This window comes from Salmo salar, chromosome ssa22 (genome assembly GCF_905237065.1).
Source record: "Salmo salar chromosome ssa22, Ssal_v3.1, whole genome shotgun sequence".
Classification (NCBI taxonomy): domain Eukaryota; kingdom Metazoa; phylum Chordata; class Actinopteri; order Salmoniformes; family Salmonidae; genus Salmo; species Salmo salar.
This window is the reverse complement of record NC_059463.1, coordinates 31,004,586-31,019,844: the sequence shown is the minus strand read 5'-3', so window position 1 is coordinate 31,019,844 and position 15,259 is coordinate 31,004,586. Positions and strand designations below refer to the sequence as shown.

The window sequence follows — 15,259 nt, the reverse complement described above, 5'->3', positions numbered from 1 at the left end:
CGGTGCTTTCACTCTAGTGGTAGCATGAGACGGTGTCTACAACCCACACAAGTGGCTCAGGTAGTGCAGCTCATCCAGGATGGCACATCAATGCGAGCTGTGGCAAGAAGGTTTGCTGTGTCTGTCAGCGTAGTGTCCAGAGCATGGAGGCGCTACCAGGAGACAGGCCAGTACATCAGGAGACGTGGAGGAGGCCGTAGGAGGGCAACAACCCAGCAGCAGGACCGCTACCTCCGCCTTTGTGCAAGGAGGAGCAGGAGGAGCACTGGCAGAGCCCTGCAAAATGACCTCCAGCAGGCCACAAATGTGCATGTGTCTGCTCAAACGGTCAGAAACAGACTCCATGAGGGTGGTATGAGGGCTCGACGTCCGCAAGTGAGGGTTGTGCTTACAGCCCAACACCGTGCAGGACGTTTGGCATTTGCCAGAGAACACCAAGATTGGCAAATTCGCCACTGGCGCCCTGTGCTCTTCACAGATGAAAGCAGGTTCACACTGAGCACATGTGACAGACGTGACAGAGTCTGGAGACGCCGTGGAGAACGTTCTGCTGCCTGCAACATCCTCCAGCATGACCGGTTTGGCGGTGGGTCAGTCATGGTGTGGGGTGGCATTTCTTTGGGGGGCCGCACAGCCCTCCATGTGCTCGCCAGAGGTATCCTGACTGCCATTAGGTACCGAGATGAGATCCTCAGACCCCTTGTGAGACCATATGCTGGTGTGGTTGGCCCTGGGTTCCTCCTAATGCAAGACAATGCTAGACCTCATGTGGCTGGAGTGTGTCAGCAGTTCCTGCAAGAGGAAGGCATTGATGCTATGGACTGGCCCGCCCGTTCCCCAGACCTGAATCCAATTGAGCACATCTGGGACATCATGTCTCGCTCCATCCACCAACGCCACGTTGCACCACAGACTGTCCAGGAGTTGGCGGATGCTTTGGTCCAGGTCTGGGAGGAGATCCCTCAGGAGACCATCCGCCACCTCATCAGGAGCATGCCCAGGCGTTGTAGGGAGGTCATACAGGCACGTGGAGGCCACACACACTACTGAGCCTCATTTTGACTTGCTTAAGGACATTACATCAAAGTTGGATCAGCCTGTAGTGTGGTTTTCCACTTTCATTTTGAGTGTGACTCCAAATCCAGACCTCCATGGGTTGATAAATTGGATTTCCATTGAATATTTTTTTGTGATTTTGTTGTCAGCACATTCAACAATGTAAAGAAAAAAGTATTTAATAAGATTATTTCATTCATTCAGATCTAGGATGTGTTATTTTAGTGTTCCCTTTATTTTTTTGAGCAGTGTATAAAAGCTGACAAACATGGTTGTCAAACTTTTTTATAATTTCTGAAAGAATTTATTTTTCATAAATATTTCGTCATTTTTTAACCATTAACGCCAATTATCTAAAAATGTGTAAACTCAGATTCTTTCATATTTGCATATGTTGTAGCTTAGATCCTATTTTACATCATCTGAGGTTTTTGTGTTGTGCCCGCCATCGGTTGAGACAACATGCTCTTGAATTTTGTATTTTATTTACCTTTAGTTAACCAGGTAGGCCAGCTGAGAACAAATTCTCATTTACAACTGCGACCTGGCCAAGATAAAGCAAAGCAGTGTGACTCAAACACAGTTACACATGGGATAAACAAATAACACAATAACACAATAAAAAAATCTATATTCAGTGTGTGCAAATGTAGTAAGATTAGGGAGGTAAGGCAATAAATAGGCCATAGTGGCGAAATAATTACAATTTAGCATTAACACTGGAGTGATAGATGTGCAGAACATGAATGTGCAAGTAGAGATACTGGGGTGCAAAGGAGCAAAAAAATAAATAACAATATGGGGATGAGGTAGTCGGGTGGGCTATTGACAGATGGGCTGTGTACAGGTGCAATGATCGGTAAGCTGCTCTGACAGCTGATGCTTAAGTGAGGGAGATATGGGTCTCCAGCTTCAGTGATTTTTGCAATTCGTTCCAGTCACTGGCAGCAGAGAACTGAAAGGAAAGGCGGCCAAAGAAGGAGTTGGCTTTGGGGATGACCAGTGAAATATACCTGCTGGAGCCCGTGCTACGGGTGGGTGTTGCTATGGTGACCAGTGAGCTGAGATAAGGCGGGGCTTTACCTAGCAAAGACTTATGGATGACCTGGAGCCAGTGGATTTGGCAACGAATATGAAGCGAGGGCCAGCCAACGAGAGCGTACACGTTGCAGAATACAGGGCGGGTGTCATGTTTTGGCTGATAAATGTACTAAAATGTGGATACAATTTACATTTCTACTTTCAAATGGTACACAAAGATGGTTGCTGGTCCAAACCAATGTTATCTCTAAGCTGCCCAAGTGTGTGGGGGACTGCCTTGCAGAAGAAATAGCAACCCAGAGAAACACGATATTGGGAGAAGCACGATATTGACTTTACTTAACTTTCTGGCGATTTCCCCGTTGTTAATGTAACAGTGTAGGTTCCGTCCCTCTCTTCGCCCCAACCTGGGCTTGAACCAGGGACCCTTGCACACATCAACAACTGACACCCCACGAAGCATCGTTACCCATCGCGCCACAAAAGCTGCGGCCCTTGCAACGCAAGGGGAAACCCTACATCAAGTCTCAGAGCGAGTGACGTCACTGATTGAAACGCTATTAGCGCGCACCACCGCTAACTAACTAGCCATTTCACATCGGTTACATTAACACTATCAACGTTTCCCTTTTCTGTGGGAATTGTGATCGAATCAATGCAATATTAGCCACCTTGTTAAGCGGAGCAGCACAGGGGAACCCAAGAGCAGACTCAGATCAGGAAACAGGGATGAATGAACCAAGATATTTATTGTAACACAGGGAGAGATGAAGTGCAGATCCAGGGAAGCTCGGATGAGTTGTAGTAAACCAGAAGTGGAGGCTGAGGTTGAAGCGAGCTGGGTTGGGACAGGGTAAACAGGTCCGGAGGGGAATCCAAGGGAGTGAGGGTGAGTTGAATACAGAACAGGGTAGCAGGGTGGTGAGATGTGGAACAGGAGACAGGAACCAGAGTCAGAGTGGCAAAACTGCAGTGAGAGGGGATAGTGTTAGGCAAGGAAACAGGCACTGCAGGGTACAGGATCTTAAATAATAACAAATAGCTAAACGCATGACTGACTGAACGGAGATTACGATCCGGCAGAGTGGAAGTGGCAGGACTGAGTATTTGTAGAGGTCTTGATTATGGAACGGGTTGCAGCTGGTGAAGATCCGCTCTGGCTCCAGCACACCTGTCTCCAACCACACAATCACACACAAACAGAAAGGGAGGGGGAGAAATAGAGAGTGTCCTGGAGGAGTGGCTGCAGGTCAAGGAGACACCAGATGTCCACTAGGGGGTGTGGCAGGAGCAGATGTGACACACCTTCAATGTAACATACTGAAACAAAACAAACAATGCAAGAGATTTTGTTGTAAGCAGAATGCATCAGAGTAGGATTCTACTCAATTGACAGGAAAGACTCAGGCCCGTACTGGTGCGCCATAACCAATCAGAGCTGCAGTAGGCCTATATGCAAATAGACCATTGCCATGTATGGATCTTTCCCATTAACTTTGAAGTGGAATGTTTTTACAGCATGAGCAGTGGTGAGTAGATGTGCTTGTTTTGAGATCAAAGCGAGAGCTACATGTAGCTGAAGCATGCATGAGAGCACCAGCTGTGCTGGACGACTGTGTGATCACGCTCTCCATAGCAGATGTGAGCAAGACCTTTAAATAGGTCAACATTCACTAGGCCCTGTGCGCCAGATGGATTACCAGGAGGTGTACTCAGAGCATGTGCGGACCAACTTCCAAGTGTCAGACATTTTCCACCTCTCCCTGCACGATTCTGTAATACGTACCTACAGACCACCATAGTCCCTGTACCCAAGAAAGCGAAGGTAATATGTCAAAATGACTACCACCCCAAGTACTCACGTTGGTCGCCATTAAGTGTTTTGAAAGGCAGATCATGGCTCACATCAACACCATCATCCCGGAAACCCTAGACCCACTCCAATTCGTGTGTTTGGACCATGATAGTTTGTTGGTGACGTGGAAACCAAGGAACTTGAAACTCTCAACAAGCTCCACTACAGCCCCGTCGATGTGAATGGGGGCGTGTTCAGCCCTCCTTTTCCTGTAGTCCACAATCCTTTCCTTTGTCTTGCTCATGTTAAGGGAGAGGTTGTTGTCCTGGCACCACACTGCCAGGTCTCTGACCTCTTCCCTATAGGCTGTCTCATCGTTGTCGGTGATCAGGCCTAGCATCGCTGTGTCATCAGCAAACTTAATGGTGTTGGAGCCGTGCTTGGCCACGCATTCATGGGTGAACAGGGAGTATAGGAGGGGACTAAGCACGCACCCCTGAGGGGACCCTGTGTTGTGGATCAGCGTGGAAGATGTGTTGTTGCCTGTTGTATTCGGCACATGAGACAAATACAATTTGATTTGATTTGATTTGAATGTGGGCCTACATAGAACACCACACATTGGCTGCTACTGTAGGTTGAAGGATTGATTTGATTTGATCTAACTTTATTTGTCACATGCGCAGAATACAACATGTGTAGACCTTACCGTGAAATGCTTACTTACAGTTGAAGTCGGAAGTTTACATACACCTCGGTTGAAGTCATTAAAACTCGTTTTTCAACCTCTCCACAAATTTCTTGTTAACAAACTATAGTTTTGGCAAGTCGGTTAGGACATCTACTTTGTGCATGACACAAGTAATTTTTCCAGCATTTGTTTACAGTCAGATTATTTCACTTATAATTCACTGTATCACAATTCCAGGGGGTCAGAAGTTTACATACACTAAGTTGACTGTGCCTTTAAACAGCTTGAAAAATTTCCGAAAATGATGTCGGCTTTAAAAATTTCTGATAGGCTAATTGACATCATTTCAGTCAATTGGGGGTGTACCTGTGGATGTATTGCAAGGCCTACCTTCAAACTCAGTGCCTCTTTGCTTGACATCATGTGAAAATCAAAAGAAAACAGCCAAGACCTCAGAAAAAAAATTGTTCGGTTTAAGTCTGGGTCATCCTTGGGAGCAATTTCCAAACGCCTGAAGGTACCACATTCATCTGTACAAACAATAGTACGCAAGTATAAACAACATGGGACCACGCAGTCATCATACCGCTCAGGAAGGAGACTTATTCTGTCTCCTAGAGATGAACGTACTTTGGTGCGAAAAGTGCAAATCAATCCCAGAACAATAGGAAAGGACCTTGTGAAGATGCTGGAGGAAACGGGTAGAAAAGTATCTATATCCACAGTAAAACGAGTCCTATATCGACATAACCTGAAAGGCCGCTCAGCAAGGAAGAAGCCACTGCTCCAAAAGCGCCATAAAAAAGCCAGACTACGGTTTGCAACTGCACATGGGGACAAAGATCGTACTTTTTGGAGAAATATCCTCTTCTGATGAAACAAAAATAGAACTGTTTGGCCCTAATGACCATTGTTATGTTTGGAGGGAAAAGGGGGAGGATTGCAAGCCGAAGAACCCCATCCCAACTGTGAAGCACGAGGGTGGCAGCATCATGTTGTTGGGGTGCTTTTCAGCAGGAGGGACTGGTGCACTTCAGAAAATAAATGGCATCATGAGGTTGGAAAATGATGTGGATATATTGAATCAACATCTCAAGACATCAGTCAGGAAGTTAAAGCTTGGTCGCAAATGGGTCTTCCAAATGGACAATGACCCCAAGCATACTTCCAAAGTTGTGGCAAAATGGCTTAAGGACAACAAAGTGAAGGTACTGGAGTGGCCATCACAAAGCCCTGACCTCAATCCCATAGAAAATGTGTGGGCAGAACTGAAAAAGGGTGTGCGAGCAAGCAGGCCTACAAACCTGACTCAGTTACACCAGCTCTGTCAGGGGGAATGGGCCAAAATTCACCCAACTTATTGTGGGAAGCTTGTGGAAGGCTACCCGAAACGTTTGACACAAGTTAAACAATTTGAAGTCTATGCTACCAAATACTAATTGAGTGTATGTAAACTTCTGACCCACTGAGAATGTAATGAAATAAATAAAAGCTGAAATAAATCATTCTCTCTACTATTATTCTGACATTTCACATTCTTAAAATAAAGTGGTGGTCCTAACTGACCTAAGACAGGAAATTTTTACTAGGATTAAATGTCAGGAATTGTGACAAACTGAGTTTAAATGTATTTGGCCAAAGTATATGTAAACTTCCGACTTCAACTGTACATGCCCTTAACCAACAGTGCAATTCAAGAAGAGTTAAGAAAATATTTACCAAATAAACTAAAGTAATAAAGAAAAAGTAAAACAATAAAATAACAATAACAAGGCTATATACAGGGGGTACCGGTACAATGCACAGATAATAAACAGTGAGTAGCAGCAGTGTAAAAAAACAAATGGGGGGGGGGGGGGGGGGTGTCAATGTAAATAATCCGGTGGCCATTTGATTAATTGTTCAGCAGTTTTATGGCTTGGGGGTAGAAGTTGTTAAGGAGCCTTTTGGTCCTAGACTTGGAGCTCCGGTACAGCTTGCTATGCGGCAGCAGAGAAAACAGTCTATGACTTGGGTGACTGGAGTCTTTGACAATTTTTGGGGCTTTCCTCTGACACCGCTTACCCTCTGTAGCACCTTGCGGTCAGATGCCGAGCAGTTACCATACCAGGAGGTGATGCAACAGCTATTTCCATGTTAAAATGTTATTGGATGCATTTTCTCCATTGCTATTGATGGTAGGCCACGCTGGTAGGCCTACATTACAAACAAATAGCCACAGTAGCCTATTTTACTACTATTAAAATGAATTTAAAGCAGGTAGAGCCTCAGTGTTCACACTAAACGTGTGCCGGAAGTTGCACAGAATTTTCACAACTTTCAAGTTTGCACTCAGCCGACCTGAAATTGTCTCAGTGGCTACATTGGTACCCTCAAAATTTAATTATACTTTAATTATACTGTCAATCCTGTATAGTAAATCTTTTGAAATCATAGAAATATAGGTAATAAAATAGACATGACCATTTAAGTTGACATTTAATGGTGGGTGGATCGGCAGCCATCTTTGTGGTAGTAATGAGAAGTTACAATTTCAATGGTGTACCAGATACATTGCAGTAGTCTGAAGGGATAGGTTCATTCTATGAATTATATTTCTATGATTGAAATGACACCCACCTTGTATTCAAGAGGATGTTGTGTCTCAACCGATAGCGGGCACAGAACAAAAACCTCAGATAATGTAAAATAGGGTCTAAGCTACAAATTTTGCAAATATTAAGAACAATCTAAGTTCAAGTGTTTTTTTGGTAATTGACGTTAAAGGTAAAAAAAAAATGACATTTGTATTAAAAAAAATCACGAAATGATGAAATAGTTTGACAACCCCATTTGTAAGCTTTTAAATTATATCAAACTCAACAGTTTATTTTTTCCAGTGATGAAGACATGGATGTTTCGTGGTAGGGTTGGGTATGGAAACAAAACTTTGCACACCTTTAAGATTTTCAAGTAATTTAAGTCAAAACTGTAACTAGGCCACTCAGGAACATTCAATGTCATCTTGGTAAGCAACTTCAGTGTATATTTGGTCTTGTGTTTTACGTTATTGTCCTGCTGAAAGGTGAAATTGTCTCCCATTGTCTGTTGGAAAGCAGACTGAACCAGGTTTTCCTCAAGAATTTTGCCTGTGCTTAGCTCTATTCAGTTTTTTTTATCCTAAAAAACTCCCTAGTCCTTGCCGATGACAAGCATACCCACCAGCCACCACCATAAAATTTAAAGAGTGGTACTCAGTGATGTGATTTGTTGGATTTGCCCGAAACACAATGCTTTGTATTCAGGACATAAAGTTAATTTCTTTGCCACATATTTTGCCGTTTTACTTTAATACCATAATGCAATCAGGATGCATGTTTTGGAATATTTGTTATTCTGTACAGTCTTCCATCTTTTCACTCTGTCATTTAGGTTTGCATTGTGGAGTAACTACAATTTTTACATTTTAGTCATTTAGCAGACGCTCTTATCCAGAGCAACTTACAGTAATGAGTTGCTCTGTAAAAAAAAAAAGCACAATCATGCCTAATGTATAAAAACGTAAAACAAGCAAGGGTCTAGCCCCTCTTGAGGTCCTTGAGAGAGCAGCCAAGGAAGTGAGAGAAGGGAAGAAGTCCATTCGAGCAACAGCAAGGGAGAAAAAAAATGACTGAATGACACTGAAGAGGTACATTGACAAAAAACTAAACAAACATGTACCTGTGTGAAAGAGAGGCTATAATAGAGTAGCAGAGGCACACAAGGTCTTATCTGATGACATGGAGTCTGAGCTTGCTAAACATATAAAACATTTCATGGACCAGTTTTATGGGCTTAGTAGCCTTAAATGCAGAGAACCTGCCCACGAATCAGCACATTGATACAACATCCCGGTCCCAGCGATCTGGTCAAGAAATGGAAGGGTAAGTGATATTGAACAGAAAGATCTAGATCTGAAAGTACACTCTTAGAAAGAAAGGTGCTAAGTAGAACCATACAGGGTTCTTTGGTTTGTCCCCATAGGGGAACCCTTTTTGGTGCTGGGTAGAAGCCATTGCAGAGGTTCTACCAAGAACCATTTTATCATCTGAATGTTCTTTCTAGAACTGTCTGAAGGGTTCTACCAAGAACCATTTTATCTTTGGAGGGTTCTTCCAAGAATCCTTTACGAACGGGTAGAACGCACCAGCCTTATTAGTCTTTAACATTTTATTATTTATGACAATACATTACATAAATCATAAGGCCTTTCTTTGAGGGCCTAGTTATATCCTAACACAGTGCAGTGGAGGCTGCTGAGGGGAGGAAGGCTCGTAATAATCCCCAATTAACTTGCCACAAACCTCCTGTGACACAGTGGTATTAGGAATCTCCTGGATTACAGGCCACATCAGGCCTGCAAGTCACATTATGCTGGCTTTCAAAGTGATGTGTAATTCTGATTGGAATCCAGCCAGAGTTAGGATATCCAAAAAGTAGAATTGTTAATCACCCGCAACCTGCATTCAGAATGAATGCCAAGGTAAAGCAGATTGAATACTGAGACTACCTCAATCATCTAAACTGGAACAAACATCTCAGTAACGGGTGCAATAAATCCTATTACTAACAGACTGGATTAGTTTAGAAAATGGTATATTATTTACTGTATCTTTGTGTGGCATAAAATGTATCAACCAGTCAATATACTATACATGCAAAAACACAGATATTACAGTAAAACAAACAATTCTGAAAATCTCCCTCCAGTAGAGCATGCTGGACAATATTATATATTGTTCTATGTAGAACCCTTCTCGCATTTCAAAGACTCATCAAATAACCCTTTCTGCTAAAAACAGTTCTTAGGGTGTTAAAGGTTCTAGGAACAACCCTTTGACTTAGAAAAAACCCTTGATCAAAACGGTTCTTGGTAGAACCCTATCCCTCTGCAAATAACCCTTTTGGAACCTTTTTTTCTAAGAGTGTACAGTCGTGGCCAAAAGTTTTGAGATTGACACAAATATTAATTTCCACTAAGTTTGCTGCTTCAGTGTCTTTAGATATTTTTGTCAGATGTTACTATGGAATACTGAAGTATAATTATAAGCATTTCACAAGTGTCATAGGCTTTAATTGTCAATTACATGAAAAAGATGCAAAGAGTCAATATTGGCAGTGTTGACCCTTCTTTTTCAAGACCTCTGCAATCCGCCCTGGCATGCTGTCAATTAACTTCTGGGCCACATCCTGACTGATGGCATCCCATTCTTGCATAATCAATGCTTGGAGTTTGTCAGAATTTGTGGGGTTTTGTTTGTCCACCCGCCTCTTGAGGATTGACCACAAATTCTCTATGGGATTAAGGTCTGGGGAGTTTCCTGGCCATGGACACAAAATATCAATGTTTTGTTCCCCGAGCCACTTAGTTATCACTTTTGCCGTATGGCAAGGTGCTCCATCATGCTGGAAAAGGCATTGTTTGTCACCAAACTGTTCCTGGATGGTTGGGAGAAGTTGCTCTCGGAGGATGTGTTGGTACCATTCTTTATTCATGGCTGTGTTCTTAGGCAAAATTGTGAGTGAGCCCACTCCCTTGGCTGAGAAGCAACCCCACACATGAATGGTCTCAGGTTGGCATGACACAGGACTGATGGTAGCGCTCACCTTGTCTTCTTCGGACAAGCTTTTTTCCAGATGCCCCAAACAATCGGAAAGGGGATTCATCAGAGAAAATGGCTTTACCCCAGTCCTCAGCAGTCCAATCCCTGTACCTTTTGCAGAATATCAGTCTGTCCCTGATGTTTTTCCTGGAGAGAAGTGGCTTCTTTGCTGCCCTTCTTGACACCAGGCCATCCTCCAGAAGTCTTCGCCTCACTGTGCGTGCAGATGCACTCACACCTGCCTGATGCCATTCCTGAGCAAGGTCTGTACTGATAGTGCCCTGATCCCGCAGCTGAATCAACTTTAGGAAACGGTCCTGGCGCTTGCTGGACTTTCTTGGGCGCCCTGAAGCCTTCTTCACAACAATTGAACCGCTCTCCTTGAAGTTCTTGATGATCCGATAAATGGTTGATTTAGGTGCAATCTTACTGGCAGCAATATCCTTGCCTGTGAAGCCCTTTTTGTGCAAAGCAATGATGACGGCACGTGTTTCCTTGCAGTTAACCATGATTGACAAAGGAAGAACAATGATTCCAAGCACCACGCTCCGTTTGAAGCTTCCAGTCTGTTATTCAAACTCAATCAGCATGACAGAATGATCTCCTGCCTTGTTCTTGTCAACACTCACACCTGTGCTATCGAGAGAATCACTGACATGATGTCAGCTGGTCCTTTTGTGGCAGGGCTGAAATGCAGTGGAAATGTTTTTGGGGATTCAGTTAATTTGCATGGCAAATAGGGACTTTGCAATTAATTGCAATTCATCTGATCATTCTTCATAACATTCTGGAGTATATGCAAATTGTCATCATACAAACTGAGGCAGCAGACTTTGTGAAAATTAATATTTGTGTCATTCTCAAAACTTTTGGCCATGACTGTAGACATACATTTAAGATGTACAATATACCACACCACCATTCCATGAATTAAACTTGCTGACCTACCAGCACCATCACCCACTGTCACAGAACACCGTCGCGCACTTACGCCAAGGCGGCTTAATTTGCCTTGTTCCGCTACTCAACTTACCCCATACCAGGGTAAGTTGTGGAAATAACCACTTTTTTTTGGACAAGCTATGTTTTCAAAACTGTTATGTTTACATTAATTCTGTAATTTTTTTCCAGGGATACACAACATCCTGAAATATATGTAGATCTCTTTGTTAGAAAGAATACTATATTTCCTTGACATAGTGATGCTGAATGTAAAAAAAAGAAACGTCTCAACTTAACCCATTCTCCCCTAGAGTTTATGAGTATATAAAATATATGAAATAAATGTCACCAATAAAACCTAAAGATTCTGTATATCTGATATTTAGAAAGGGCAATTTTTTACTTTTTTTACCTAACTTTTAACCTAAATCTAATGACATGGTCACATTTTTGTTGATTTCACGTTGAGTTCACGTTAGTTGACAACAACCAAATGTAAATCAAAAATAGACATTGAACTGATGTCTATGCCCAGCGTGAAGGGCACTCTTTGCCTTTGGATATGAATGATGTTTCATCACCTTGTTAATTTGCTTTTCCCCTTCTGGGAGGACATCTTTAATATTTAATGTGGTAATCATGTTTGTAATTCATGCCTCAGTAGACCATATTTTGTTTCCTTAAACATTTAATGGATAACGTGCAAATTCTTGTTTGATTATTCAACCAGACTTTTCTGAAATCACAGGGTAGGAGGACAGCCATCTCAGTGTAAGATTGTAGCAGACGGAACACAGTCCAGTTATATTTCCCTCATTGAAGACAATACACAAATCACATGAGTCTTTGTTCCAGTTCAGAGATAATCAGAGCGGTCAGATTAGAGCTGTGTTGATCTGTTCTGTCCGTGCCCCCTTCTCTCCCCTCCCCCTCCTGCCTAGGGGCCATGAGGTAGGGTCCTTTGAAGCCCTGGGAGACGCACAGTAATCCCAGCGCACGGGACACAGCTGGGACTCAACGTCCTGATCTTTCACACTCTACTCCGCACGGGGACACACAGCTACATTCTGTCCCCCATCCAAACCTCATGCTTTCCAGCCTGTCCATCTGTGTCTGCAGAGGTAGGTGTACCAGGGGACCTCCCTCTGTCCCCCCCCCCCCTGTCCCCCCCCAGTCCACACAGGTATCCCAGAGGGTACAAAATACCACAGAGCTCAGTACCTCTCTGAAACTCTATGTCATCAGATCTCTAGGTTCAGGACTCAACAGTCACTTGGTCACAAATATTTTTCTATCTGGGTCGTTCCAGGAGTTAAAAGCCTTTGCCCAATAATATGAACCACATGGTTTTCACCATCATTGTAAAGTCTTAGTTATTTTGTTGCTTTGAGAAAGTAATTTCTTAAAATTCAAATAAAATTGTATTTGTCACATGCTTTGTTAACATCAGGTGTAGACTAACAGTGAAATCATTACTTACGGGCCCTTCCCAACAATGCAGATTCTTATTTATTATGCAGATTCTTATTTATTTCATGCGATTAGTGAATAATTTACGTCTGTCCCTTATTTTAAGGTCAACCTTGTTACGTGAACTGAACACTCATTTTAATATGGTCATACTATTCCTTTTTCATTTATTTTTTCAATAAAAACATTGAAGATATAATAGTCAAATCATAGTGTAAAAGCAGGTGAGCTGCTTCTACTCTTTTTGGCCATTTTCTAGTGTTTAACAATAAAAAAATGTGAAGCTTGCATTCATTTGCCCCTCCGTCTTGCACAAAACAAACTTCCATATAGTGGTGAGGAGGAGCTCTGCGGACCCTTCGTGTCCAGAAGTAATTTAGCCATTCATTGAAGCAATTGGCGCTCTGTAGAGTTGCTATTTTCTCAAGTTTTCTCATGTCAATTAACTTGTGACATTCTTGGATTACTCATTATACTAATATAGTCAGATTTAATCAACAAATACGATAGTAAGTTTAAAACAGTTTAAGGGTACAAGACTGTGTACATATCTGGCTGTGTTGGCAAAATTTCTACATATCCCATCGAATCAAGTGGGGAGAGGCTGCCCGTTGTCACAGTTCCAAGACCAGTCAGAAACATCCAGCTAACCCTACGCCAATGACGACAGTGGATGTTTAAACACGGTGGATGTAAAAACTGAACTTGGATCTTCGTTAAGTAGCAATGATATCTTACGACACAACAGGTACTGTACTGTAGCTCGAACCAGTCATGACTATTAAAAAAAAAAACGTTTCATTTCCAGAGAATTTCTTAGTTACATGATTTTATAACTAACTAGCAAAGGAGTTTTGAAGTTGAGGATGCAGTATCCATTAAGTTTGGCAATGTGGACGAAAACTAGCATAGTTCAGCTAGCCAGTTTGTTTAGCCAGGACAAACAAGAGTGGGACAGGATATAGCTGGGCGCACATGAGCACTAGGCTAATTCAGGACAGAAATGTTCATTTTTATGCCCTAATATCAGGATCTGGCGGGAAAAACATTTTGATTAAACAATTCAGAGACTGAAACTAATACATCAGATGACAAATAATTAAGTAGAGCGAATCGATATACAATCCCAAAATCAGCTGTAACTGTCAATAGTAAAACAAAGCTTAAAATTATGTTTGAGTGAACCTGAATCCAGAAAATGAATGACTCCTCCTCCTCACCACTCTATTCCCACTGTCGCAAAGGGATTTAAGATGAAATTGTCAATCCTGTTACTGTCAACCCTTCTACTTTAATGTGCACTTCATTGGCATTTACTATATATATATATATATTTATTTTTTTTACTCTTGGAATGGGAAAACATGTTTTTGTATTTTTTACATGTGCTCTTTATGACAGAATATTAAAAAATCTTTTTTAAAAAGCAAAACAAATTACCATACCCTAAAGGCCCTTTATTGATAGAATGACCCAGCTGTTATGCTTTTTGCTATGGTAGGCTCTGCTGTACACACTCCACATACAAGCTTGTGTACAGTATACACATACTGTACGCACATAATGTTGGAGAGCATTACTTTGAGCATTACTTTAGTAATGCATTACTAAATCCATTGACCAATCTTTAATAAATACCGTGAAACTTCTATTTATAGCATTTATCTGCTTAAATCATTGAACACAACCAGCGCTTATTGGAGACAGGCTTATCTTTGAGGTTGGTGTCTATTTCCTTAAAGTGATACATCAGGATTTTGGCAATGAGGGTAGTATTGTTATGTCTCTGCGTCTAGTATGAAGGAAGTTAGAGGTAGTTTCGCATGCTATCGCTAACTAGCGTTAGCGCAATGACTGGAACTAGCATGCTTGGTGTTACCATAGACTTCCAGTCATTGCACTAACGCTACTTATCAACTTCCTTCAAACTGCAAGCAGAGACATAAACTTCATTGCCAAAATCCCGAAGTATCCCTTTAATGCACACAGCATTTTGCTCTAAAAAATGTTGAAAAGACTACCACACTGTTGTGACCGGTATGACCAGTATAAACATAATATTAACAAATCCATCGCTGATCAGACTTGCAAAGACTAGGCTGCCTGTCATACACCCCCCAATTTCATGCTTCAGCACCATGGAGAGCATTATTTGATGTTGTGTTGTCTTTTTGGTGGCGCCATTGCTAGGATTTTTTTTTTTATGCACATGACCGTGGGAATATCATAGCGGTGTTCATGGTAACCTCGTGAACAATTAATTTAGACCCCGTGACTATTTGAAACAGGCGTTTACTTGCTGAAATGTAATAAAAGGGACAGGTGGCTATTTGAGACTGCGTTTAATTGAAGTTTTATGGTAGGTATGGTAATGTGGAAATGAAATGATCATAACACAATGAGGTTTGCTCTATGTTAATTGTCATTAAGTAGCCATTGTCAAGTGTTTTTTCAGTATAAATCCATCCCACCTATTTAAACGCGTCATTTTGCCGGGATAGGATCTCCTCTGAGCCTTTGTTCTCCTCTGGAACAGATTTCTCAGTCACATGAAAAGAGATCTGCTTCTTTTATCAGAGTTAAAGACAAGCAATCAAAGGGATTTGTTATCTGTTTAGAAAAAATTCAATGAGCCAAACTCAC

The 15,259-nt window shown here is 42.0% G+C and overlaps 1 protein-coding gene across 1 annotated transcript in view; it reads right to left on the bottom strand.

The window, feature by feature from the left end:
* LOC106583186 (metabotropic glutamate receptor 2) overlaps positions 1 to 15,259 on the bottom strand; it is a 97,455-nt gene that overhangs the window by 8,407 nt on the left and 73,789 nt on the right. The window lies entirely within an intron of this gene.